Genomic DNA, 25,407 nt, shown 5'->3' on the forward strand with positions numbered 1-25,407 from the left:
TCACTGTCATGGAAAGTCATAGCAGCAGGAGCCTGAGGCAGCTGGTCACTGTAGGAGACTCAATGTTAATTATAAATTCTCAGCCAATAGCTCAGACTTGTTTCTAGCTAGTTCTTATATAACTTAAACTAACCCATTTCTATTAATCTACATTCTGCCACATGTCGTTACCTCTCTTTCATCTTGGAACCCCTGCTTCCTCTGCATCTGATGGCAACTCCTCTGACTCCACCCTTCTTCTTCCCAGCATGCTCTCTGCCCTGAAAATCCTGCCTAGCTATCAGCCAATCAGATTTTAATTAACAATGAGAACAACACATTTTCACAATATACGGGAGGATTATTCCACAGCAGGTCACACTGTATTTACAGTCAGGAAGCAATGAATGCTAGGCAGCTCTTTCTCTTTTCTATTCAGCCCAGGATCTCAGCCCATGGAACGATGCCATCTATAGTCAGGGTACATCGTCATACCTCAACTAACACAATCTAGAAACTTCCTCACAGACACACAGGGAGGTTTGTCTCCAAGAGATTCTATTACAACCAGTATTCGCCATCTTAGTTCCTAACTGCCCCCACCCACCACTTGCTGTGGCTTGCAGATGTCTATGGAGACGCTTAGCTTACACCTTTGCTTTTCTCCACCCCCTCCTTCATGCCTTCACTCATCTCAGCCCGACATGTCAGAGGTCATTTCCCCTGAATTCTAGGATAACAAATTCTTGCATGTACCCTGCCCCCTGCTTTTCCGGGTTTCCATTCTTATAGTTTTCAGCATAGACATCGAAAGCCATGAGGCCAGTTGCTTTGAGAGCTGTTCTCTTAGGTTTCCACAGGTGAAGAGCCATGAAGAATAGCTTGTTTTCATTAGCCTTAATTAACCTACACAAGGTCATTTGTGAATTTTACATTTTAATTAACTTTTATTGAGTTCATGTTCAAAATGAGAAGCAAAAAAAAATGTTCGTTAATGTAAATCACAAGGCTCTTTGTATAACAGTGTGACTATTTCAATGAGACAGGAAATTGGAAATCTTTCCCTTCTGCTCAATACATGGCAAGGTCTTATAATTCCTAATTTTCCCCAAACACATCTATCCCTCCTTCAAAGGATAAGTAGAAACAACATTGAAGTCATTAATTGTTTCAAGATGCCTTTCCCAAAGTGTCTTTTCCAGCCCCCTCCCTCTTTGGCCACCTTATAAGGACTCCATTCTCTTGTTATTCCACTGTAAATCGGTATCAGTATGACAACCACCATATCATCTTCAAGTTAACACTGTTCTCCTTTACTTCTCCCACAGTATTGTGAGCTCCTTGCAGGTAAAACCTTGTGTTGCCTTTTTCTTTTTTTTTCTGCGCTGCCCTGGGATGGGTCCATACGCCATTGTTCTTGATTCCCGTGTTACTTAAAGGGAAACTTACACAATGCCCAGAGCCCTTGATGTCCTGCGAATGAAGGAGGAGGATGTCCTCAGGTTCCTTGCTGCAGGAGCCCACTTAGGTGGCACCAACCTTGACTTTCAGATAGAGCAGTGCATCTACAAAAGGAAAAGTGATGGTATCTACATCATCAATCTGAAGAGGACCTGGAAGAAGCCGATGCTGGCAGCCCCAGCCATCGTTGCTATTAAGAACCCCGCCAATGTCAGCACCATCTCCTCCAGGAACACTGGGCAGCAAGCTGTACTGAAGTTTGCTGCTGCCACGGGGGCCACTCGATTGCTGGCCGTTTCACTCTAGGGACCTTCACAAACAAGATCCAAGCAGCCTTCCGGGAGCCACGGCTTCTAGTGGTCACTGACCCTGGCCAGGGCTGACTACCAGGCCCTCACAGAGGCATCTATGTCAACCTGCCCACCATTGCCCTGTGTAACACACTCTCCTCTGTGCTACGTGGACATCGCCATTCCATGCAACAAGGGAGCTCACTTGGTGGGTCTGATGTGGTAGATGCTGGCCCGGAAAGTACTCCGCATGCATGGCACTATCTCCCATGAGCACCCATGGGAGGTCATGCCTGACCTTTACTTCTACAGAGACCCAGAGGTGATTGAGAAGGATGAGCAGGCTGCTGCTGAGAAGGCTGTGACCAAGGAGGAATTTCAGGGCGAATGGACCGCACCAGCCCCCCGAGTTCACTGCTGCTCAGCCAGAGGTGGCTGCCTGGTCTGAGGGTGTTCAGGTACCCTCTGTACCATTCCAGCAGTTTCCTACTGAAGACTGGAGGGTCCAGCCAGCCACTGAGGACTGGTCAGCAGCTACCACAGCGCAGGCCACTGAGTGGGTTGGAGCCACCACTCCTGAACTGCTCTGCATACACCCGAGCAAAGGGGAAAAAGGTGGAAGGAAAATAAAGTTTGTACAAGCTAGAAAAAAACAAAGCAAAACCCTTGTGTTATTTATATTTTGTCATTTATGATGTTACCATTTACAATACATTGCACACAGCCAGCTATTCAGCATAGATGTATTCAATAGATGAGAGTCAAGAATGCTTGTTTGGGCTTCATTTAAGTTACATTAAGAAAAATTATGTCAGGTTGGTGAAGAGACTCAGAGATTAAAGGCACTGGCCACAGAGCCTGGCAACTTAAATAACATCCCTGGAACCTACATGGTGGAAGATGAAAACCAGCTCCTACAAGTTGTTCTCTGACTCCCAAATACACACTGTGGCATGTGTGTGCCCACCTTACATACATACATGCATACATAAAAATGTAATACAATGTAACAAATATGTTTATATTGCTTTATATCAGTGTATAAAATGCCTCACAAGAAGGAAATGTCCTTTTGTAGTGCCAGCCACAGACAGCAAGATTTGCTTTCATTCTGGATTTAAAGGCAGTTGGTGAGGAACAAACAATGGCTGGATCACTAATTGAGGCTTAAACTTAAGGCAAGTCTAAGTCCTTTGCAACTAGGATAACAGAGGTCCCAGAGTCTTCAGGCATGCCTCCTGGGTGGTTTCCAGAGGCACTCTAATTGCAAGTTTTAGCTCTTCAGAATGTCCTCAAAGTAAGCAAAAGCATTGTTTCGCAGAGCTCTTGTAAATTCTGCAAACCCTTGCCCATCTTAATCATAAGTCTCTCTATACTTACCTGTTATATCTTGACCATACTCGTTTAAATGAAATCCCATCTCACTAGCTCTTATTTGTAAGCCCCTCAAGGATCCTGGGTGGCCAGGCCCAACCACTAAGAACCTCTGACTGCTAGGCTCTACCCACAGAGAACTCTAACCTCATGCCAGACCTAGTCCCTCTAGAAGTAGGTGGCCAAACTCTGGACTTGAAAACCTACCAGTCCCCACCCTGGAAAGCTCTGCCCCTTGAAGAAACCCTATAAACCCTGTCTTCTGCTCAGTTCTCTGCTGCTTCTTGCCTGAGCAGAGGGCTAGCCACCTTTCTGGGATTTTCCCTCCCAATAAATCTCTTATGGGAGGTTTTTTGTTTTTGTTTTGTTTTGTTTTATGTTTGTTTTGTTTTTGTGGTGTGACTTTGTGGTATGCTTTGGCTCTAGACTGCCAGGATCACTTTCAGAGCTGGAGCACTTGCTTTGGGAAACATTCCCCACTCCCAGAAAAGCTGTAACATTTGCAGTGGGGAAACCTACCCACCCAGAGCTGTAACACTTACACTGTTGATCACATTGATATGTCCAGTGATGTAACAAGCCCTTACAATGCCCTACTCTCAGCCTTCTTCAATGCCCACACACCATTTTATTATCTTCCTTTAAACATCCCATTTGAAATGACCTTCCTCACTCCCATTGTTCCCAGTGTGGTAGGAAGTGGAGGAAGAGAACTTTTCATCATTCAAGGAGAAACCCTGCATTTCGGAAGAGCTGAAGTTGATGTGTGCCCTGCTTAGGTTTTCTCAGTGATGAGATTTGTGAGTACTCAACCACCTGCTTCTAAAAGTACCTGGGGTTCAGATTTCTAAGCCTAGAACCAGACATTACTCATACTACTATATATCTCATTTTCATAGAAATTTTTCTTTTAAAACTACTACGAGTCCACAAGAATATGACATTATCCAATAGCAAAGTGAATAAATCTGAATAAGAATGAGTAAATAAAAATCTATACTCAATTCCATTAGTTATTGGGCTAAATACAAATTGATATATAATCATATAGCATCATCATTGCTTAAATAAAAAACAGAAAATAGTATCCATTGACAGGGATATAGAACAACTGGAACTCCAAAACACTGCAGGCTAAAAGGCTGACGTGGTGCAACCATCAGGAAACATTTGGCAATATCTACGTACTGGAGTGGAGTGTGCACAGAACCTCCCATTCAGAGTCCATTTTTCAGCGCTGCTAAGAAGGGCTGCACAGAACACTCACACTGTGATATGCAGAGTAGTACAGATATAAAATAAAACACACAATTCTATAAATGCTAAACAATGGTGGGATGGCAATACATGAATTATTAACATTCACAGAGTAGAATATTTGCAGTGATCTCAATGAATTGGCAACTGTAATGGTACGAATAGAATGCCTCCCCCACCCCACTGCCCATGTATTCAAATATTCATGTATTTGAATGCTTGGCCCATAGGGATTGGCATTATTAGGAGGTGTGGCCTTGTTGAAAGGTGTGGCTTTGTTGGAGGAAGTTTGTCACTAAGGGGTGGGCTTCAAGATCTCAGATGCTCAAGTTAGGCCAAGTGTTGTATTCACTTTTACTGCCCGTGAATCAAGATGTAGAACTCTTAGCTACCTCTTGAACACCATGTCTGCCTACGTGCTACCTACCACATTTCCTGCCATGATGAAAACAGGCTAAACCTCTGAAACTCACAGCCAGCCCCAATTAAATGCTTTTCATTAGGAATTACTGTGGTCATGGTGTCTCTGCACAGTAAAAGAAACCATGACTAAGACAGCAATTTTACACACAATGTACATGAAATCGACAAACTCAGTATTAAGGAAAAGAAGACAGACAATAGTATAAGTTATCTGAATCCCTTTAAGCCAACTAAACCAGGATAGGGTTAATCCATGTTCTCATAAGCCAAGACTGTGGCTGTCCTAGAGGGGAGAATCACTGTGTAAAGGAACAAGAGAGGTTAGAGTTTTAATAATGATCTTTTTTTGTTTTTGTTTTTGTTTTTTTAAGACAGGGTTTCTCTGTATTGTTTTGGAGCCTGTCCTGGAACTAACTAGGTCTATAGACCAGGCTGGCCTCGAACTCACAGAGCTCCATCTGCCTCTGCCTCTGCCTCCTGAGTGCACCACCACTGTCCAGCAATGCTCTAATTTTTAAAAATCTGGTATGTTTAGTTTACGGTGTGGCTTTTCAGTATGTGTATTATATTTGTTATTGAAATTGTTTGTTGGGTAGCTCAAAACTGCCTGTAACTCCAGCTCCAGGGAATTTGGTATACTCTTATGGTCACCAAGGACAATGCATGAAATGTGCATACACACACACACACACACACACACACACAAATATAAATAAATCATTAAAATTCAAACTGTGTGTTTCTTACTAACACATGTTAAAAACCAACAGGAGCTGGAGTCACAGTTTCATACTATATCATAGCCAAACCACCTTCTACACACACACCACACAGATAGATCCAGGCTCTAATAATCACTAGCTACTTTCAACTTTTTCCCCTAGTTTTCACAATAAAGAAAAAATATGTGGTCTTTGTCCTGTGTCTGATTAGAGTACACACTGCTACCCCCCGCCACTCTTCCTACCCCAAAGGGATATAGCCCCACAGAGAATCATTCAATTGAGATCCCAAGACAATGAATTCCTAAACAAGCTAGAGAAGGATGGATCATGTGGCCTTTGAAGATGTGATGAGTGAACTCAGGGTTCTATTTCTAGTGTTTAGGCATCAAACACTGTTGCAGGAGAATTGTTTATGCAGCCACCCCACTGTGCCAATAAATCGACCTTGAATCTAGGATGGAGTCAGTGATTGGCCAACTGGGATTAGCCATACCATCTTGGAGGACTTTGCAGGGTGGCTAGAGAGGACAGGAAGAGACCTAGGAGGAGTTTGGGGGGAATTTCCAGTACTGGAGATTCTGGAGAACGTGGAGAGAAGGTTGGCCCGTCACTCGGGTCTTTATCTCAATATCTGATCCCCGAGTTTTCATTTTACTAGAACAAATTAGATGATCTTTTCATCTGGCAGCTACAGCGCATCTATCTCAGCTCAGCGGGATCAGCTAATAAAACGTCACCTTCCAGTCATTTTTCACTAGAGTCAGTGCTTGCCCTCCAAACTCTGCTACCACCACACCACCCTACCCATGGGATAACACAAGCTGGAGTTATCTGGGAAGAAACCCCTCAATTAAGAAAATGGGTCCTCACATTATATCCTAGTCAGTGTTCTGCTGCTGCTAAAACAAAACCAAAACCAAGGCAACACTTATAAAGGAAAGCATTTAATCTGGGGCTCCCTTATAATTTCAGAGGGTGAGTCCATTTTCATCATGGTGGGGAGTAGACAGGCATTGTACTGGAGCAGTACATCCTGATCCACAGGCAGCAGGCAGAGAAAGAAATACTGGGCCTGGTGTGGGCTTTTGAAACCTCAAAGCCTACCCCCAGTGACACACTTCCTCCAACAAGCCTACACCTCCTAATCCTTCCCAAACAGTTCTATTAACTGGGAACTAAGCCTTTAAACCTATGAGCCTATGGGGGCCATTCTCATTAAAAACCGCCACAGGTTGCCTCTAGGCAAGTCTGAAGGACATTTTATTAGTTAGTGATTGCTATGAGGAAGCCCATCCCACCATGGGCAGAACTATGCCTGGATAGGTGGCCATGGAGTATATAAGAAAGCATACTGAACACTTCGGGGAGCAAGCCGGAAAGCTGCATACTTCTGTGGTCTCCAGTTCCTACCTCCCCTTGATGGCAAGCTGTGACCTGTATGCTGAAACAAATCCTTTTGGTTATGGATGTTTTCACAGCAACACAAAGCAAACTAAGAGAGCCAGACAAGGAAGCACTCCTACATCACAACTGCTTTTCTGTTTCCCTTCCCTAAGACAGGGTCTGACTCTGTAGTTGAGGCTGGCCCAGGGCTCTCTATAATCTAGCCTGGACTTGAATTTGACACAATTCTCCAGTCTCGGCCTCGCAAGTGCTGTAATTATAGGCAAGTGTGACCCACTATGCCTGACAAACATTTGCCTGAATGGTCCTCTAACATTTCAGTAAATGGATAAGGAAACAGGGGAGAAGGTGTGTGTGTGTGTGTGTGTGTGTGATCCCAGAGCTAGTGAGCAGCTAGGAGCCTCCTGACCCTAGTTCAAGAGGCAGGGATTATACAGGCTTGAGCTAGATACCGTTCTGTGGGGCGTGAGTTGTCCTGTCACTTGCAATCTTGTCACTGTCTCAGGGGGTAGAGAACAGGCTCTGGGCTTACAGTGCTCACAGCCTGACCTGACCTGTCCCTCCTCACTTGCGTATCACCTCAATCCTCACATCATCTTAAAGTGCCCTCATCATCTATCTGTACATCACAGTAGACCGTCCTCAGCTGTTTCTGAAGCACTCTGTGCTTGGATCAGGGTTTCAGTCATTTTCTCCTTGCTTTGGCCCCTTCTGGGGCAGATGTTCTCTTGATGCTGTGCTGGTGGTTGGCATTCGTTTCAATAGTCACTTAACAGCAATTGGCTGGGAAGCATCCCATTTCCCCATTAGCCTCCTCAGAGGTGAAACTCTTTGCCTGCCCCTCCCTGCTTTTCCCCAGCTCTCTCAGACAAGTCCTGTGACCTGGACATTATTTTTTACTTGAAATCATTCCATGGGTATAGAACAGTCTCTGCTCACCCTCTAGACAACAAATGGCTCTGGGCAACTGCCTGGGAGGAAATCTCTCTACAACATAAGGGTTAGTTTTTTTGGAAGCCACAAGCAGGGGACTAACTCTTTGGGAGATTCATCAACATTTTGCACTCTGAACTGGGGACATTTTCAGATCAGAGGACACCTGTACCCCCAGGCTGTACCCCAAGGTACTTAGGAAACGGCATGTGACAACAGATAGGCCTAGAGACATCATGTTAAGCGAAATAAGACAGGTACAGGAAGGCACATACTACATGGTCCCACTTACATGTAGAACCTGATAAATGGGTCTTGTGTGAGTTAAGAGTGGAATGGTGGCAGCCCAGGCTGAAAAGGTTGGGGAGATGGAGAGGGGCTGGTGACTTCTAACTCACAGTGAGGGAAGACAGATCAGTTCCAGGTTGTGATTTGCATAGCTGGGCTGTGACTACAGATAATGACATACTAAATGTGCCAAAAAGCTGAGAAAGAAAACTCTTAATATTTTCACCAGTAAAAATAAGTGGTTTTGGAAGTGTATTTATTGTGATGCCCTTTAAATTTCTTCCCCTGTGAGATAGGGAATATATATGTATCCTAGGCTGTTCCCAGACTCACTATGTAGCCTATGCTTGCCTTGAACTTGCCATGTGGCCAGGCTGACCTCAAACTGACCATCTTCTTGTCTCAGCCTCATGAATGTTAGAACTATAGGCGAGCACCACCACATCTGGGCTTGTGCACCTTAGTGAAGCATTGCATGGCCTCCCATCATTGTGTACAATTTCAAAAACACAAACAGGTTTGTTTCCAGTCTTCGTGTGTCAGAATAAAGGCACCTGTCTGAGGAGACTGTAGTCAGGGGCAGAGCCAGACAGAAGGGGTTCACTGACTTGGAACAGGGACTGTGCACTGTGTACTCCTGACTGGAGAGGGTTCCCAGCTGTCTCTCTCCCTCCAAGATGCAATCTTCACTGGACCAGCATAAAAGAGGTCTTAGGCCTGGCCCCTTCTGGAGTCTCCCAGCTTCCAGGCCCTCCCTTGTTTGAAGGGCCTGACTCTCTGGGGCTGACATCTGAGCTCCCTTCAATGAATATTTATGAGACTCTCCGCCAGGCTGCTCACTTGAGCAGATTCCAATTATTATTATTAAGAAGGAGCTCTGCCAGGTAAAGAACAGCCTCCATTAATGACTCCTGTCCCCACCTCCACCCCCACCCCCCCCCAGGGCGGGTGTTATTCCCACCACCAGTCCCTTTTATAACAGAGGAGGAACACAGGCCTAGAGAGGTACCACAGCATCCCTCAGGTCACTGGGCCCAAAAGACTCAGGAAATCCCCATCCAACAAAGGGGTCCAGAACCTTGTCTGTGAAGAAAACTCTGTGGCCAAGAGCTCACCCTGCAGCTTGTGGCCCCTGGAGCCTGTTTTAAGCCTGAATAATAAAGGAGCCCAGGAACCCTCCTGGGGACACCACTCCTTCAGTGTAAGTGGGAAGACCTCCTCCTGGGTGGAGCTATAAAGTGATGGCCACAGAGACATAGCACTATGTGACATGAAGGAGTCCAGTCAGTAGTGGGTGTGTCTTCTCCCCACCCCATACCTTGGGTTAGCTGTGGGGATAGAGTCTGAATGGTGATGTAATTCCTAATTTCCCCAGCTCTGGGACACACGGAGATAACATTCCACTCAAAAGCATGTATACAGAATGGTGACTCCATCTTCTCTGAGCTTTGCCCCCTCCTCTCCATCAGCAAAGCCTCTGACTATGTGCATGGCTTTTCATCAGTAGTGTAGAGATGGAGGAAAGTACCATCACTTCCTATCTGTGCTCAAGTGCTTCTGTGGATAGCAGTCTATACAGCCAGTCGACCACAGTAGTGTGCATTACCTTAGCTTTCCTTTTGCTGTAGTAAAATATCCCAACAATAGTGTTTACTTCGGCTCACAGCTCTGGAGTACAGTATATCATGGAGAAGAAGACATGATAGCAGGAGTTATAGTCACACTGTCAGGAAACAAAGATCCACGGACACTTGTCTTAGCTCACTTTTCCCTTTGTGTGTGTGTATATTATAGTCCAGGATCCTAACCTAAGGGATGGTGTCACCCACAGTGGGCAACTCTTCCCACCTCAGTTAATCTGATCAAGACAATCCCCCCATAGGCCGGCCTAGAGGCTCTTTGCCCAGGCAATTCTACATCTCATCAAGTTGACAACTGCGGTTATGCTAGCATACCTGTCCATCAAATAAAACTCCTTTTTAGCCCTAGAGTAGCTGTTCTCACCCAGTGCATGATGATCCCTTTGGGGGTTAAATGACCCCCCCCTTTTTTTTTTACAGGGGTCCCTTATCAGATATTTACAACATGATTCACGTCAGTGGCAAAATTGCAATTATGAAGTAGCAACAAAAATAATTTTATGGCTGGGGTCACCACAGCATGAGGAACCGTGTTAAAGGGTCACAGCATTAGGAAGTTGAAAACCACTGCCCTAGAAGAAAGAGATTTAATGGTGGAGACAGGGAGCAATAGTCTTCAGGAGAAGGAGGGTTACATCACTTCTCAAGGATCCCAGTCTCCTGTAAACCCATCCACTGTATGCAATAGCCCTCTCCAGATGGCTTCCAGTGCAAGCACTAGAGGCTACTGCAGTTACAGCAGGCACTTTGCTTAGCAGCCTTTCTCTACCCTACTGCAAGTGTGGATTGCAAAACCAAGGGACTGGGGGCAAAAGTAGCCCCCTCCACTACCCATGCTTTCTAGTTGTCCCTTCCAGACCTCTACCTCTGTCCTGCCCTTCCTTCCTCATTCCTTCTGGGCCAGAAGTGCAAATGCTCACAGAGACGAGGATGTCCTCAGAGCAACTGAGCTCACAGTTGCATAATCTAACTTTCCCCAGGTCCTGCCTGTCCTCTCCACTCCAGCCGCTGAGCAGTGAGGACAGGATAAATTCATTTGCAAAGGACAAGCGTAAAACCCCCAGTGAAATGCAATGTACCACAGTAAGTGGGAGCAGGTTTAAAAAAAAAAAAAAAAAAAAGCACAAAATCCACTGGGGATCCCGTTGCCATAGGAACCAGTGTTACAGCTTGCTTCTGATAATTAATGGAGGGTTTTGCTATCATAGGCTTCTTGAAACTTCGCTTTCCCCTGCGCTGGCTGCAGAATGCAGCATCCACTCCCCATTCATAAATATTTCATGACCACCGGCTGCTGCGTTTCATCACTGTGGATAACACTGGGCCTAAGCCACCCCTTGCCAAATTCCTGCTGTTCTGTCAGAGAGCAGCTTCAATTTCTTCATTTCTTCAACAGTCTTCATGCTTCTGCTTGGAAGTTCTTCATCATCCCAAAGAAGTGTGACTTCCACGGTGGCTTTGCTCTAGGAAGCTACACATCTGTCTCCCCGGCCTGTCTTGCTCGCCTAAAGGCAGGGGGTGTGGCTCTGCTCAGACTCCTTGGGACACTGACTTTGAAACCAGGCCCTGCGTAGTATTGCCTCAGCCTTGGGTCACTGTTAAATGGAGATGCCACCGGCCTGCAGGGCTAGCGAGAGGCTGTGGGCCACAGCATGCTAAGGTCATACCCTCTGCATATGTCTCCATTGTTGGTGGTTAAAACTCATGATGCATTGTTCCCACAGATGTCTTGTTTTGGTCTAAGTGAGATAACTCCCACAGGTTTTTTTTATTATTATTAATTTATTTTTTACATTCCAATTCCAGTTCCCCATTTCTCCTCTCCTCTCCTCCCACTCCCTCCACTCCCCTCTGTACCTCCCATCTGCTCCTCGGAGAGGGTAAGGCCTCCCCTAGGAAGTCTCCTAAGTCTGTCCCATCATCTCATTGAGGCAGAACCAAGGCACCTTCCCCCCCCACACACACACACACATCCCTGTGTCTAGGCTGAGCAAGGTATCTCTCCATATAGAATGGGCTCCCCAAAGTCAGTTTGTGCATTAGAGTTAGACGGTGAACCCACTGCCAGCGGCCTCATATATTGTCCCAGTCACATCCTTGTCGCCTATATTAAAGGAGTCAAGTTCATTCTTAGGCAGGCTCCCCATTTGCCAGATCTGAGTCAGTGATCTCTCACTAGCTCGGGTCAGCTGATTCTGTGGATTTTCCCATCATGGTCTTGACTCCTTTGTTCATATTATCGCTCCTCCCTCACATTGATTGTACTCCAGGAGCTTGGCCTATTGGTTAGTTGTAGATTTCTGCATCTGCTTCTATTGACACACACAGTTTTTTAAGTTAAAAAATAAAAATTGCATATATTTGGCATACAGCATAATGCTTTACTACATCTACACATGGAATGGCTAAATCAGATTAACATAGACCCTCTGGTGGTGGAATAGGAATGCTCTCATAGACTCATGTGTGTGAATGCTTGGCCTATAGAGAGTGTTACTATTGGGAGGTGTGGCCTTTTAGAGTGGGCGTGACCTTGCTGGAAGAAGTGTGTCACTGTGGGGTGAGCTTTGAGGTCTGTTATATGCTCAAGCTATGCCCAGCGTAGCAACAGTCTTATTCTGCATCTTGATCAAGGTAGAACTCTCAGCTCCTTCTCCAGCACCATGTCTGCCTGCATGCCTCCATGCTCCCCACCATGATGATAATGGACTGAACCTCTGAAACTGTAAGCTGCTACCGCAATTAAGTGTTTTTCCTTTATAGGAGTTACTGTGGTCATGGTGTCTCTACACAACAGTGGAAACCCTAAGACAGGCTCTTTCCTCACATAGTTCATTTTTGTCATGAGACACCTTACAGTCTACTCTCGGCTAATTTCAAGCCCACCATGCACTGTCACTGGCTATGTTCTCTGTGTGGTACCCCAGGACTCTTGAAACTTTTATCTTTGAGGCAGTATCTCCCACTCTCTTTCCATGTTCTCTGGGGAAAAGGACATCATTCTGAGTTCAGTATCTGTGAGTTCAGCCTATAGAATATACATGTGATCATCATGTGACATTTATTTTTCTTTATCTGAAATATTTCATTCAGCACCATGCCTCTCCACATTCACTTACATTGTCACAAATGACAATTTTTTTCTTTTTGAAAGCTGACTAATATTCCCCTCACCTCTGTGTGTGCATGCATGTGTGTAAAACATTTTCTTTATCTAATCATCCATTGGTAATTCCACACATATCTTGGCTATTGTGAACAATCCTACAATAAACATAGATGTGCAGGCTCTTCTTCCATATACTGATTTAGTTTGGATATACATGTATACACACACACACACACACACACACACAGCGAAGACTTGAAGACTAAGCTGTTTCTGACAGCTGCTACAAGGGTGAACCTAAGGAGCATATAATAGTGACATCACATGGTCATAGAAGGACCAGCACAGCGGGAGTCCTCACACATGAGGTTCCTGGAGTTGTTAAATTTGCAGACAGAAAACAGGACAGGGGTCTGGAAGGCCAGGAGAAGGAAGCTGCTGTTGGAGAGATGCAGTTTTGGATGGAAAAATAGAGACTGCAGTGTATGTGGAAGAGATGGTGCCCAGCCACGTTAAGGTCCTCAATGCCAGGTCCAGGAAAACTATGCAGACAGTCAGAAAAGTGATAGGGATGGGACAGAAAGCAGGAGGGACAGGGACAGGATGTAAGAGCATCTCTTTTCTACACATACTTCATTGCCATCTGTGTCGCTCCCGGAGAAGCCCATCCTATACTCACTGTGTTGAGAAATTCCCTGCTTGGCCACCCTGGTACCTACTTCTCTTGTGAGTCTGAATGTGGTGGAGCCAAGCTTCTCCAGAGCAGAGGAAGCTGGTGAGCCCATGTGCCCTAAGCCTAACCTTCAAAGAGACTGCATTTGGTGCCCACCATGGGGCACATGAATCCACATGGGGACTGAGAAAGCTGACAAAAATGTTACTGAACATGGTGTCTGATATGGCTTCCAGGGGAGCATAGAGTCGCAGGTAGGCACGATGTTTGCAGTTTACAGAGGTATGGCTCCTTTAAGAGGCCATTCTGTGCAGCTGCACACTTGAATAGCTGGCATGCTACTTGGCACTAGGTAGTATAGGCTTAGCAAACTCCCAGAGCTCGGCGGGTAAATGCAGCTCCTGAACTGGACCTGAAGGCATGAGGCTTGGCTCTCAGGGACCTGAGGAAGGGCAAAGCCAGCCACCAGCATCATGTGCTAAGCAGAGCCTAGTGGCAAATAGCCTAGTTGCCACCTAACAGTTTAAGGTTTGGCTCACTCTGTCAGAGAATCACTGCAGATGTGTGAGAGAGAAAAAAGCTAGGCCCAGGCTTAAAATCCGCTAAATAGGTACAGTATGCTTAAAAATGTGCTTAGATGCTGAAGAAAGAAAAGAAAATGGGTATAGATAGTCATAGAAAAATAATTTAAAAATAATAAATTCTTTAAAGGGAGAGTAAAGTAATATATAAAAAGTACAAACCACATAAGGATGAGAAATACCGAGGTCATCTGGATCCTGTATGGTGCTTTGTTGACTTTGAATTTCTTGGATGCTGATAAGTGAAGGGCAAATGCTGCTGAGAGACATTGGATTACAGCTGGACAAAACAGCCCTACAGACTACAGCTAGGATATCTGAATCTTCTTCGAATCCCCCAAGACAGCACCCCTTACCAGCAGGAAGTAGTTTGGAAAGAACGACGCCCAAATTCCCAAATATTGTGTATAAATGTTTGTTTTCATTTAATTGGACTTTGTTATATAAAATTAAATAAAAAAAGACAAAAACAAACTTCTAAGTTTAACCAGCCTATATATTTTAAAGATGTATTAACTTCAGAACAGAAGTTATGAAATGAGTTGCATTAGGGAAGCCGTTATACCTTTCTTTCCACAAGAAACAAAAAGCTATGGATTCCTTCAAAGTTAATAGAGAACAGATTTGACCAGGAGAGACCTCCTGAAAATCTTTGTTGAAGACATGAAGGAAGAAACCAAGAAAAACTACGAGACAAGTGATATATATAAGCTGACCCTTCTACAGGGGAACAGCTCTGATACTGGATGAGACATGATAAATCTTGTTGGCTACAAAATCCTAATGACTTATTAATATATGCCATTTATGTTATTTTGATTGTGCAGTCCAAATGGACTTATAAAGTTGACAGATGTCTTTTACCTGCTCAAACATAGAACAGATCATCTTTAGCTGACTTGTGCACAACACACATTCCATACTTGTGTTAATACAGATATATATGTTACCTTTAAAAGTTTGTGCATTTTCATAAAAAAAAAAAAAAAAGGACTAGACACCAATGAAGACAATACAAATAGCCCAGGTGATCCAACCTCACAGACTGCCTCCGTTGCAGCTTCCTCAAAAAAAAAAAAAAACAAAACAAAACACTCCATCCAGGACAACTTCAAAACTGCTAGCTGAGATGGTCCAGTCTCACAAACTACTCTAGCCAGGACTTCAGATAAGCCCTGCACTTTTCTATTACACAGAGAGTGGACAACAAATGATACAGCTAGCTTTCCCTATTTTACCATTATCTCAATTTTCTCAGGATCTACTAAGGATGCAGTTGCCTCCAGACAACAAGAAGTAATTTTAAGAACTTGTCATTCCCAAGAGGTGAGGTGGGTGGTTTTTGGTTGTTCAATGGATTATGGATGTTTATCACCATTTGAGGGTTGGTTCTAAGTTGTTATTGGTCATGATCAGGGGAGAAACTAAGCAAAGGAGGTTAGATTCAGGGATTTCTTTCTAAAAAGATAAAAATGGGATATAAGAATGTTAGAATAAAAGGGTAGATTGTTGAAGCTACTTTTAAACTAAAGAGCAACTATTAATCTCAAATATCTTACACTGATATTGATATTTACATACTGATACAAATTTAAGATTATTTTTGTTAGAACACTATATATATATATACATATATATATATATATCTTGTTTAAGATATTGTACCTATGAAGCTCATTTAACAATGTAATGTAAAGTTCTAGTCCTTGGAAGCTATTATTATAAACTATTTAAGATAATTAGGAAATGCACGTCAGTAGTCATCTGTTAACAATCAAACTGATAGTGCATTTTCAAGGTTAAACAGAGACATAGATATATTTTAGACAGACACATGATCTTTAAACACTTCAGAGACCTACCAAATATGCCATTGAAGATGCTTTATTATAAGGATTTTCATGCCAATGATATACATCTCATTGGCAGTACCAATCTACTTCAAAGAAGATAATAGGCATAGAAGAGCCTTCATACAGAGTTTGCTTGCATTGTGACAAAGTTAGCCACTGTGCAAGAAACTGTCCTTGCTTCAACTACTGACTTTATGCTGTCCAAATTGGACACACAGGACACAAAAGAAGCTGACTACCAAACTTTGCCAAGACAAGGCAAAATTTCAAAATTTCTGCTTCACAGAAAATAGTGTTAAATATTCTAGGCCTGTAGGCCAAAGATGGTTGCCCTGATGTTGACAAGAAATCTTGGGTGACTGTTCGGGCAGCCAGATGTTCTTGCCATTTCTATAGTTTAGAAAGTTGTTTGCTATGTGCTTCCTATTCAGGTAATATTTTATCCTTCACAGGTCTCTGAAGGAGTTGAAGATTAGATAGCTATAGTTTTCTTTGTTACCAAATTTAGAAAAAAAAAAAATCACAAAAGAGATATAAAGTATATTGGGTTGAGAGACATAAAAACTTAATTTTTTTATCTAAGAAAATGTTTTTAAGATCTAAAAAGATATTTCTAGGTTGGTAATACAAGTTATGATAGAAAGTTAATTAGTTACAAAATTTTGAACTCTCCAAGATAAAATAGATAACAGAGTATTTTTTCCAAATTTACCAAATACAAATGGATATGACATTGTAAATGTGATTCTTTTTTTCCCTTTTTTTAAAATTTATTTTTCTTATTTTACATATCGATCCAAGCCCTCTCTCCCTCTCTCCCTCCCTCTCATAAATGTAATTCTTATTTGATAATAGTTCTTATTGTATATAGTTTTACTATATTACAGTTATAAACCTTTCCTTTTTATTTAGACAAAAGGGGGGAATATTGCAGGGTATCTGTTTACACTGTGTGAAGATGTCACCCTCTGATTGGTTTAATAAAGAGCTGAATGTCCAATAGCTAGGCAGGAGAGGATAGGAGGGATTTCTGTGGAAATAGGAACTCTGGGAAGAAGAGAGGTATATTAGCCAGCAAGACACATAGAAATCAGACATAAATTATGGAGGAGAGGTAACAGCCACATGGAAAATATTATATTAATAAAAAAGGGTTAATGTAAGATATAAGAATTAGTTGGGAATGAGCCTAAGTTAAGTCAAACCTTTTATAATTAATAATAAGTCTCCATGTCATTATTTGGAGGGGGGGTGGCAGTCCATAGAAAGTACAGAAACAAAGTCCAACTACAGGTCCCTGTTTTACATCAGGTGTAGAACCAAAAGGTGACTAGTTTGCCTATGTCTATTCCCTGATATCCCCATTTCTGCAGTGGCATAAACCATGAGAAGTATTTCAAACTCTTTGAGAGTATTAGCAATGCCTCCTGTACCACCAGACACTATTCTGGTTAGTTTTATGTCAACTTGATGTAAGACAGAGTCATCTGAGGGAATTTCTTAACTAGTGATTGATATGGGAGGGCTCAGTCTATTGTGGATGATTTAAGCTCTTTACAAAAACAAGCTGAACAAGCCATAATGAGCAAGCTAGTAAGCAGCATTCCTCCAGCATTCCTCCATGGCCTCTTCATCAGCTCCTGCCTCCAGGTTCCTGCCCAGTTTAGCTTCCCTCAGTGGTCTATGATTTAGGATTTGGAAGTCAAATAAACTCTTTCCTCCTCCTCTTGCCTTTTTGGTCCTGGTGTTTCATGACAGCAACAGTAACCCTAAGACAGACCTCTGGCTAAAGTTGTTGATTGTATTAGTTAAGTTTCTCATTGTGACAAAATACCAAGAGTGAACCAAATACTAAAAAGAAAAAACCAAAAAGCACACACACAAGTCAATGGGGGATTTTTTCACATCCAAATCATAGCATTGACCATGATTTCAACCCCTTTCATCGGTGGCTGCTCTAGGAAACTGATGAGACTGTGATGTCCACAGGGAAGCCCTGGATGTCATCCACTGGCACTACAAAAGCTGTGGCAAAATCCTATCATTATTGACTAGAAAGACTGTATGCCCCACACTCCATGTGTAGGTCTTAGATCACCTCAACTGGAGAAAAATTACACCAATTAGGTGACATAGGAGTCAGCAGAGGTCTTCCAAAATGGTACCTTGGGTCACAGTGGGGACTAGGTTGTCCCCTATAGCCATGACAGTGGCATTATCTTCCCCTTTATGAAGGGAGATGTCATTCTGTAAATATATTTCTCATACTGGTTAATGAACTGTTGGCCAATAGGAAAGCAAGAGAGGAAGTAGGAAGGAGGAGTCAAGATGGAGAGTCTGGAGAGAGCAGGATGCCAGCCAGCTCTCCGGTAAGATAAGACCACATGGAAATACATAGATTAACAGAAATGGGTTAATACTTAAGACAGAGATAATGGATAAGAAACAAGTACCTGGCCAACAGCATTATATTAAATACAGAGTCTCTGTGTGTTATTTGGGGCTGGCGCGGTGGGACAGTGACATTATCTTCCCCGTTAGATGCTTAACTCTGTCCCCAGAAACCACTTTGTCAAGTAAGCCTATTGGAGGGTCACTGGAGGGCATATCATGGAAGAGGCTATCTGGAGCGCATCCTACTTCATGCCCTTTGGATGCTTCGAGTTGAGCATGTTTCCTCTATCAAGTGCTTTCCATGTTACATTCTCTCCATAGGCCCAAAGCAACAAGTCCAAGTGATCATGGACTATAGTCTCTGAAACCATGAGCCAAACAAAACTTTCCCTCTCTATGTTGATTGCCACTACAACAGAAAGCTGACTAGGACATACAGAAGTCAAAACCCAGGCAAATAGTGGTATCAGACACTTAGACCTGTCACTCAAATCACAGTGGTTTAGTGGCTTGCACAATAGATGTTGTCACAGCTTCCAAAATAACATGTCCTTGGGTGTAATTATTTTTATCTTAAATTTCTTACTTATTATTTTGTGTTATGTGTGTGCAGTGATGTGTGTGTGGATGCTCATGCCACAGTGCACACATGGAGGTCAGAGGAAAATTTTGTAAAGTTGTTTTTCCCCTATCTTTATGTGGCTTCTAGGGATGGAACTAGGTCACCAGGCTTAGTGGCAAGTGCCTTTACCCTCTGAGTACTCTTTTCAGCAGCTGTAAAGTTTATAATTTATCATCATCATCATCATAATTAGAGTGTGGGGAGAGCTTTGTTTGGCTCCAGTGATGCAGGTCCTAACGTTCACTTGAGGCCGCTGTCCTGAGGTTAGAGTCCTACACAGAAGATGCCAGCCTACACAAGAGGATCCAAGATGGAACAGGAAACTGGGGGAAGATGGTCCCCAGGAACATCTCCTTTTGCTTCTGCTATTAGCACCTCTCAGCTCCACAGAAAGCACATGGCAACACGGCCCCTTATAGATTTCCCCAGATCAGACACTTGTCAGCCACTAGCAATCCGTTAAAACGCACAGCCAGCATGGCGATGCTGGCAAAATCCTCGGGCTCTCTTTCTTTTTTTCTTCCTTTTTCTCCTTCCCAACTTTAACTGTTAAAATTCGTCTCCGGCATTTGCACAAATGAAAGAAACCAACAGCCTCTTGTCAGATCCCAAATCTGTCAGCCAGTGTCTACCAGCCACCTAGAGCCAAGAGCCTCTTAGCACATGTGTGACTTGAGCTGAACAGGGACCGGGACAACAGTGCAGACAGTTTTGTTCTGGCACCCTTGTTCCCAAACATTTGCTCTTTTGGAGGCCAAGAGGCAGCCTTGCCTCCGCTGCCTTCCCTCTGCGCTGTAGGCTTTGAAGTACAGTTACGGCATACTCAGAAATGCCTCAGTGTCATCTTTCTGAAGGGACCCGTTTGCAGCTGCAGTGACAGTGGCCAACTTTGCTCTTTTCCTACCCTTCCACACATACCCAGGTCTCCACAATGGCGGGGGCACTTCTGGACAGAAGCCACAGGTATCTGGACCAGCTGGTCTGATGGAGAAGAGGAAAATGCCCTGTCATTCCTGGGACAGATCAGTCCCACACCTACCTTGAGTAGAGAAATAGAGTGAGTGAGTGAATGAATCTGTTTTCTAATTTGTTAGATAGGGAAAGAACATGACCTAAAGGAGAAGTCAGTAGGTTTCTCAAAGTAGGGTGTTCCTCTACTTTTGCTCGGTGAGGAACAGCATCTCCAGGTGAGCTCATGAGGTTATTAGAGGCACCGCTGCCTGTCCTGTAGTTCACAGCAGCCTTAGCATTAATGGGATGGGCAGCTGGAGTATGTTCTTTTGGATGCTGTAGTATCCCAACATAGACAGAAAAGGCTCAGTCCACATTCTACTGCTATGACAAATTACTGCGGGCTGGATAGTTTATAAATTGTTGACGCTTCTGGCCTATCTGCTGCATCACATATGGCAGGACAAGTGAGCACACAAGACAGAGAGAAGAAATTAGGCTGAACCCATCCATTTAGCAGGAATCCACATCCTCAATGACTGGCTAGCTCTCAAAACCTCAATGGTACTATCCTGGTGAGGCAGAGTCCCCATGGCCTCATCACTCGCTAAAGATCCTGCCTTGCTACACTGGTACAATGCCAGCTTACCCAATGTGCATTTAGGAGGGAGCATTTAAACCATAACAGAAGGGATCTCTTTTTAGCTAAAAAAGGAGGGGGGGGTACTTGGCTGCTCTCCTTCCTACTGAACAAGAGGCACTTTGTGCTCTGACAACATCTTCCCCCCCAAAAGATTGTCCTTCACAGAAAAGTAAATCTGATTTATCCTCCATAAAATGAAGCAGAGGAAAGGGCTGGGTGCAGAGGCTGTTGTGACTGGCCCATCAGCTGTCCACTCCCCTGAACTACAGTGACTCTTCCTTAAGGTAGAGAGAACACCTTTGCCCTAATCACCAGCCATTGGGCCCTGCCTTTTAAAGTTTCACCACCTCACAGTGCTGGTCCATCGAAGACAAAGCTTCTTGCACGTGAACCTTTGGAGGACACCCCTAAATCACCATGCCTCATGCTCCCATCTCCTCAATTGGAGCTTAAGCCATGGGAGTCCAGCACAAACTCTTGGGAGGATCTAATTAGAACGGATCTCTAAGCCAGCAGTGGTGTGGGAGCAGGAAGACATTTGGTTCTCTTGGCCTTTACTATTCAAAAGTAACTCTTCACATATTTTCTTGGTGCCTTCTTCATAAAATAAGGTTCTCATTTTTCATTATTTTTATTATTTTTTGAGAATTTCATAGATGGATACACTATATTTGCATCGTTTCCATCCCCTCCTCCTTCCTCTCAACCCCTCCTATGCCCCTCCCCACCCCCTCTAGAATCAATGCTCTTCTATAATTATTGTATACATACATACATACATACATACATACATACATACATACATACATAAACTACTAATTCCAATTAGTGGGCTGCATTTTTCCTCAAAGACTAGGAACCTACGTATACAACCCCAGCTCTGTGGATCCTAAAATGACATTTTTCTTTCTGCCTAGACTCTTACCCAATTCATCTTCATACATCTAAAATAAATCCAGATAATAGTTCCCTTATTGTCTCTTCAGTTTGCTTTTAGTTTCATGGCTAATCCAATATTTATTAGAACATATTGTGAAATATTTAACATAATACAATGTATATAGAGATTCATATTCAAAGAGCTACCAGCCAACCACCACCCAATGGGACAAATGAGGCATTACAATATCCATGAAGCTCTCAGCTCCAGTTCCTGGTGCATAATGTATTCTCCATAAATAAATACAGCCCAGAGACTAGAGTTGATATTGGCCATGCTTTTCTTTACAGAAAAGGTGCATATATTTGCCTCTCCACAGAGTCTGTTTCACTTTTTCATGTTTTACACATATCATAAGTGGTATTTGTACTTCAATGAATTATGAATGAATCTTTTATATATATACATATATATGTATGTACATATATATGTGTGTGTATTACCTTGATTTTCTTCACCAGTATCACATTTTTGAGATTTATATGTACTTATGCATATGTAGACCTACATATATATGTATATATGCGGTATGTATATTTGTATATGTATGTGACAAAATCATTGATTGGGTCATGGTCATGCATTGTCCTGCACAGTACATGCACAGGACATGCACAGTACATGTCCCTTATATGACTGAGTGTATCATGACTAACTCATGTTTTCACTGTTCTACTAGTGGTCATTTAAACTGCTTTTACTTGTTTTGTTTCTAAATTCAAACATCACTGCTATGAACACTCTAGAACCTGTCTTCATCACCTTTTGTCTCCATTTAACAGTGCAGTGCGTTGTCTCACCAGCTTTTGCTCAACTTAGGCCATCTTTGCCTTCTTAGGCTAACCCAGACTAATCATGATATGATTGTATTTTTATAATCCTCTGATCTTCCTTGGAAACCTGTGGCTATGAGTGATAGGTGGCCCTTTATAGGAGTCGGAAAATCCTTGAAGCCTCATAGCACTTAGGATGGGTGGGAAAGGTGACCCACCCTGCCTGTCCCAGGCCTTCATCCCAAACTCCCCTTTGCTCTCCTCCTGCTTGGAGACATCTCCAACCTCCTGATGTTTGCTCACACAGGGAGCCGGTCTTTTCCCCACCAGCGGGAGCCCAGGCTTGCAGCCCCCATCTTCCCTTCTGTATGCTGCAAGTCACAACCAGCACTTAGTGGTAAATTCTCCTGTCCTGCCTCATTAGCCCACAGCTGTAGAGGGGCTGTTCCTGGTTGTGACAGATGAACAGTGACTTGAGTGGAACCTACATCACCTGGAACTGTGCTCTTTCGAAGTTATACCTGGTAAACAGCATCCACCTGCCGCAGGACCTCACTCAGGCTCCCTGAGGCTGGCTTTCATGGCTAGGAAAAGCCAATGGGGATGTAGAAAATCCAGTAAGGAGAGTGCTGGAGGCTTCTCTGCTTCCTGTCAACTGTTAGAACAATGGCTGCCAGGTCTTCAAAGTCCCATTGTAGTGACCGGTGGTGATGCAGGCCTGCTGGGATCACAATGAGCAGCTGAGCTTCCCTGCTCCTAGTTTCTACAGGATCTTCGTAATCACCCTGCTATCTCATTGTTTCTCTTCAGAGGTGGGGTTATTTGCCACTCCATGGGCTGTATGTAATTAGACGCATAGAGACACAGGTGGTCCTATTTCATTAAAGTAAAATTAAAACAAATGCAGCTGAGAGGAAAGATCAAACCATGAAGCTGAATAGAAAAAGGAATGGGCCAGAATGTTCTCTGCCATGGGTCTGGTGCTGATCCCCGAGGTTAACAAGTAAATTGTCTTTTAAAGCCATTTTCTCGTTTTCTCCCTATTTTGAACTAATTCTATCCAGACACCCAGCACAGATTCGGGACTGTTAACCTGGAAAAGAGGGGAGGTCTCCTTGGTAACTGTCTATGCAGTCTGGAGCTGCTGCCTGAGGTGGATCTGAGCCCAGCGCTTCCCCGTTGCTCTTGTTGCTCAGCTTAGCTCTCAGCTCTGCCTGAGGGCATCCAGAAAGGGTTAGAAAAGATAGGCACCCGACAAGCCCATGTTCAGAGGACAGCATCTGCGGGTGACACAGCCCCTGCTTCTCCCTTGGGATCTTTAAGTTCCCTCATTACCGTCTGCTGCAAAAGTGTTCACTTTTCCACTTTACCCCCGTCTCCTTCAGATCACCAGAAACATTTCCACAAAAATGAAATGGTACCTTTTGACTCTGAAACTTCCACCTGGGAATCTAGCTCAAACAAACTAATCCGTAAGATGAGACAAGCCTCATGCATGAAGGGGTTCACTGTGGGTTTTGTGCTGGTGACTGACAGCAACCGCATCTAAAACAAAAAGTAGGTGAGAGATTGGTCCTCAAAGTTATTACTCAGTAGCAACACAGGGGAGTGTCTCACACTCTATGGCTGAATAGCTCCACCCCAGAACCTATGCGGTCAATAATTATTGGTCTGTGGTGTTTCTGAAGTGTGGGATCTTTAAGAGGTGGGGCCGGCCTCATGGGAGACAGTACAATGATAAAAGACATGTCCTACAAGGGACTATGAAGACTCAACTGACTCTGACTCTCTCTCTCTCCCTCCCTCCCCTTCCCTTCTTGCTTCCTCCCTCTATCCACCCCTTCCCAGCTGGCATGAGCAAATCACCTCCTCTACTATGTGTTCCCACCACAATATCTTACCTTGCCACAGGCCCAAAAGTAACCTGCCAACCAACTATGAGTGAAATTAAATAAATAAATCAAAATTGTCTTCCTCTTGTTGCTCTAGCTCATCAGAGCTCCGCAGCTCTTCCCACCCCTCTCCTGTTCCTTTTGGGTAAAAGGCCAATGTTTATTATCATTTAAAATTTAAAAGATTCTGCTGCTTCCTGCACAGCATTTGGTTGTTCATTTAATTATTTCTCAGGTACTTACCATGGCAACAAAAAAAACCCCTAATACCCACAGTAAGTAAAATTACATTTGCAGGACTAAGGGAGGAAGACTAGCTGCTGTGCAAGGCCCACAGCTCTAAGCAGGAGCCCCTCTCTGCTTTGGTGACAACATTGGGTGCTTTTCCTGCTTCTGAGATAAAATATCTGAAGAAATCAACCTAGGAGAGGTGGCTTAAGGAACTTAAGGAAGGAAAGGTTTCGTATGGGGCACAGAGGGAGTACACAGTCTGTCTCTGCCAAGTGACTGTAACAAGGGGAGCTTTAGGCATCTGCAGCCAGGAAGCAGGGAGAGACTTGCCTTACTTTCTCCATCCCCCCCCCCTTTGCATGCAGTCAGGGACCCCAGTGTCCGATGATGTCATACTCATACACAGTTGCTCTCTGGATCCAAGTTAGCTCAAGATGAACTTGACCAAAGCTGCCGTTGGGTCCTTCTGCTGCCTCTTCTGGATTAGTGTTCTCTGTGACTTCTGAGTGTACCTTAGCCAGAGTCCTGGCAGGCTGCTTCAGCAAGAATCCTCTGCTCCTGTCAGATGGCCATATACATGGGCAACACCAGCATTTAGGAGGCAGAGATAGGCCATCATGAGTTCCAGGCCAGTGTGGAATGGGTAGCGACTTCTAGGTCAGCCTGAGCTACAAAGAGAGAGACCCTGTCTCATCCTAACAAAACAACGACATGAACCCTCAGGGAATTCTTTTCTTTGCAATATGATGAATAAAGAGTGCTAAGCAGAATAAAACAGGCACAGAAAGACAAATAGTGCATGCCATTGCTTGTATGTGGTGTCTAAAGAAGTCGAATTCATAGAAACAGAGGGTAAGGTGGCAGTTGAAAGACACTGGGAAGGAGATACTAGTCAAAGGCAAAGCATTTCAATCAGACCAAAAAAAAAAAAAAAAAAAGAGATGCATTGTGCACCACAATGACTATAGTTG

At 43.8% G+C, this 25,407-nt stretch overlaps 1 pseudogene; it reads left to right on the forward strand.

The window, feature by feature from the left end:
• Positions 1-1,431: 1,431 nt before the first annotated feature.
• LOC127229097 (40S ribosomal protein SA-like) lies at positions 1,432-23,862 on the forward strand (annotated as a pseudogene).
• Positions 23,863-25,407: the final 1,545 nt, after the last annotated feature.

The sequence above is a fragment of the Phodopus roborovskii genome, unplaced genomic scaffold (assembly GCF_943737965.1).
Source record: "Phodopus roborovskii unplaced genomic scaffold, PHOROB, whole genome shotgun sequence".
NCBI lineage: Eukaryota > Metazoa > Chordata > Mammalia > Rodentia > Cricetidae > Phodopus > Phodopus roborovskii.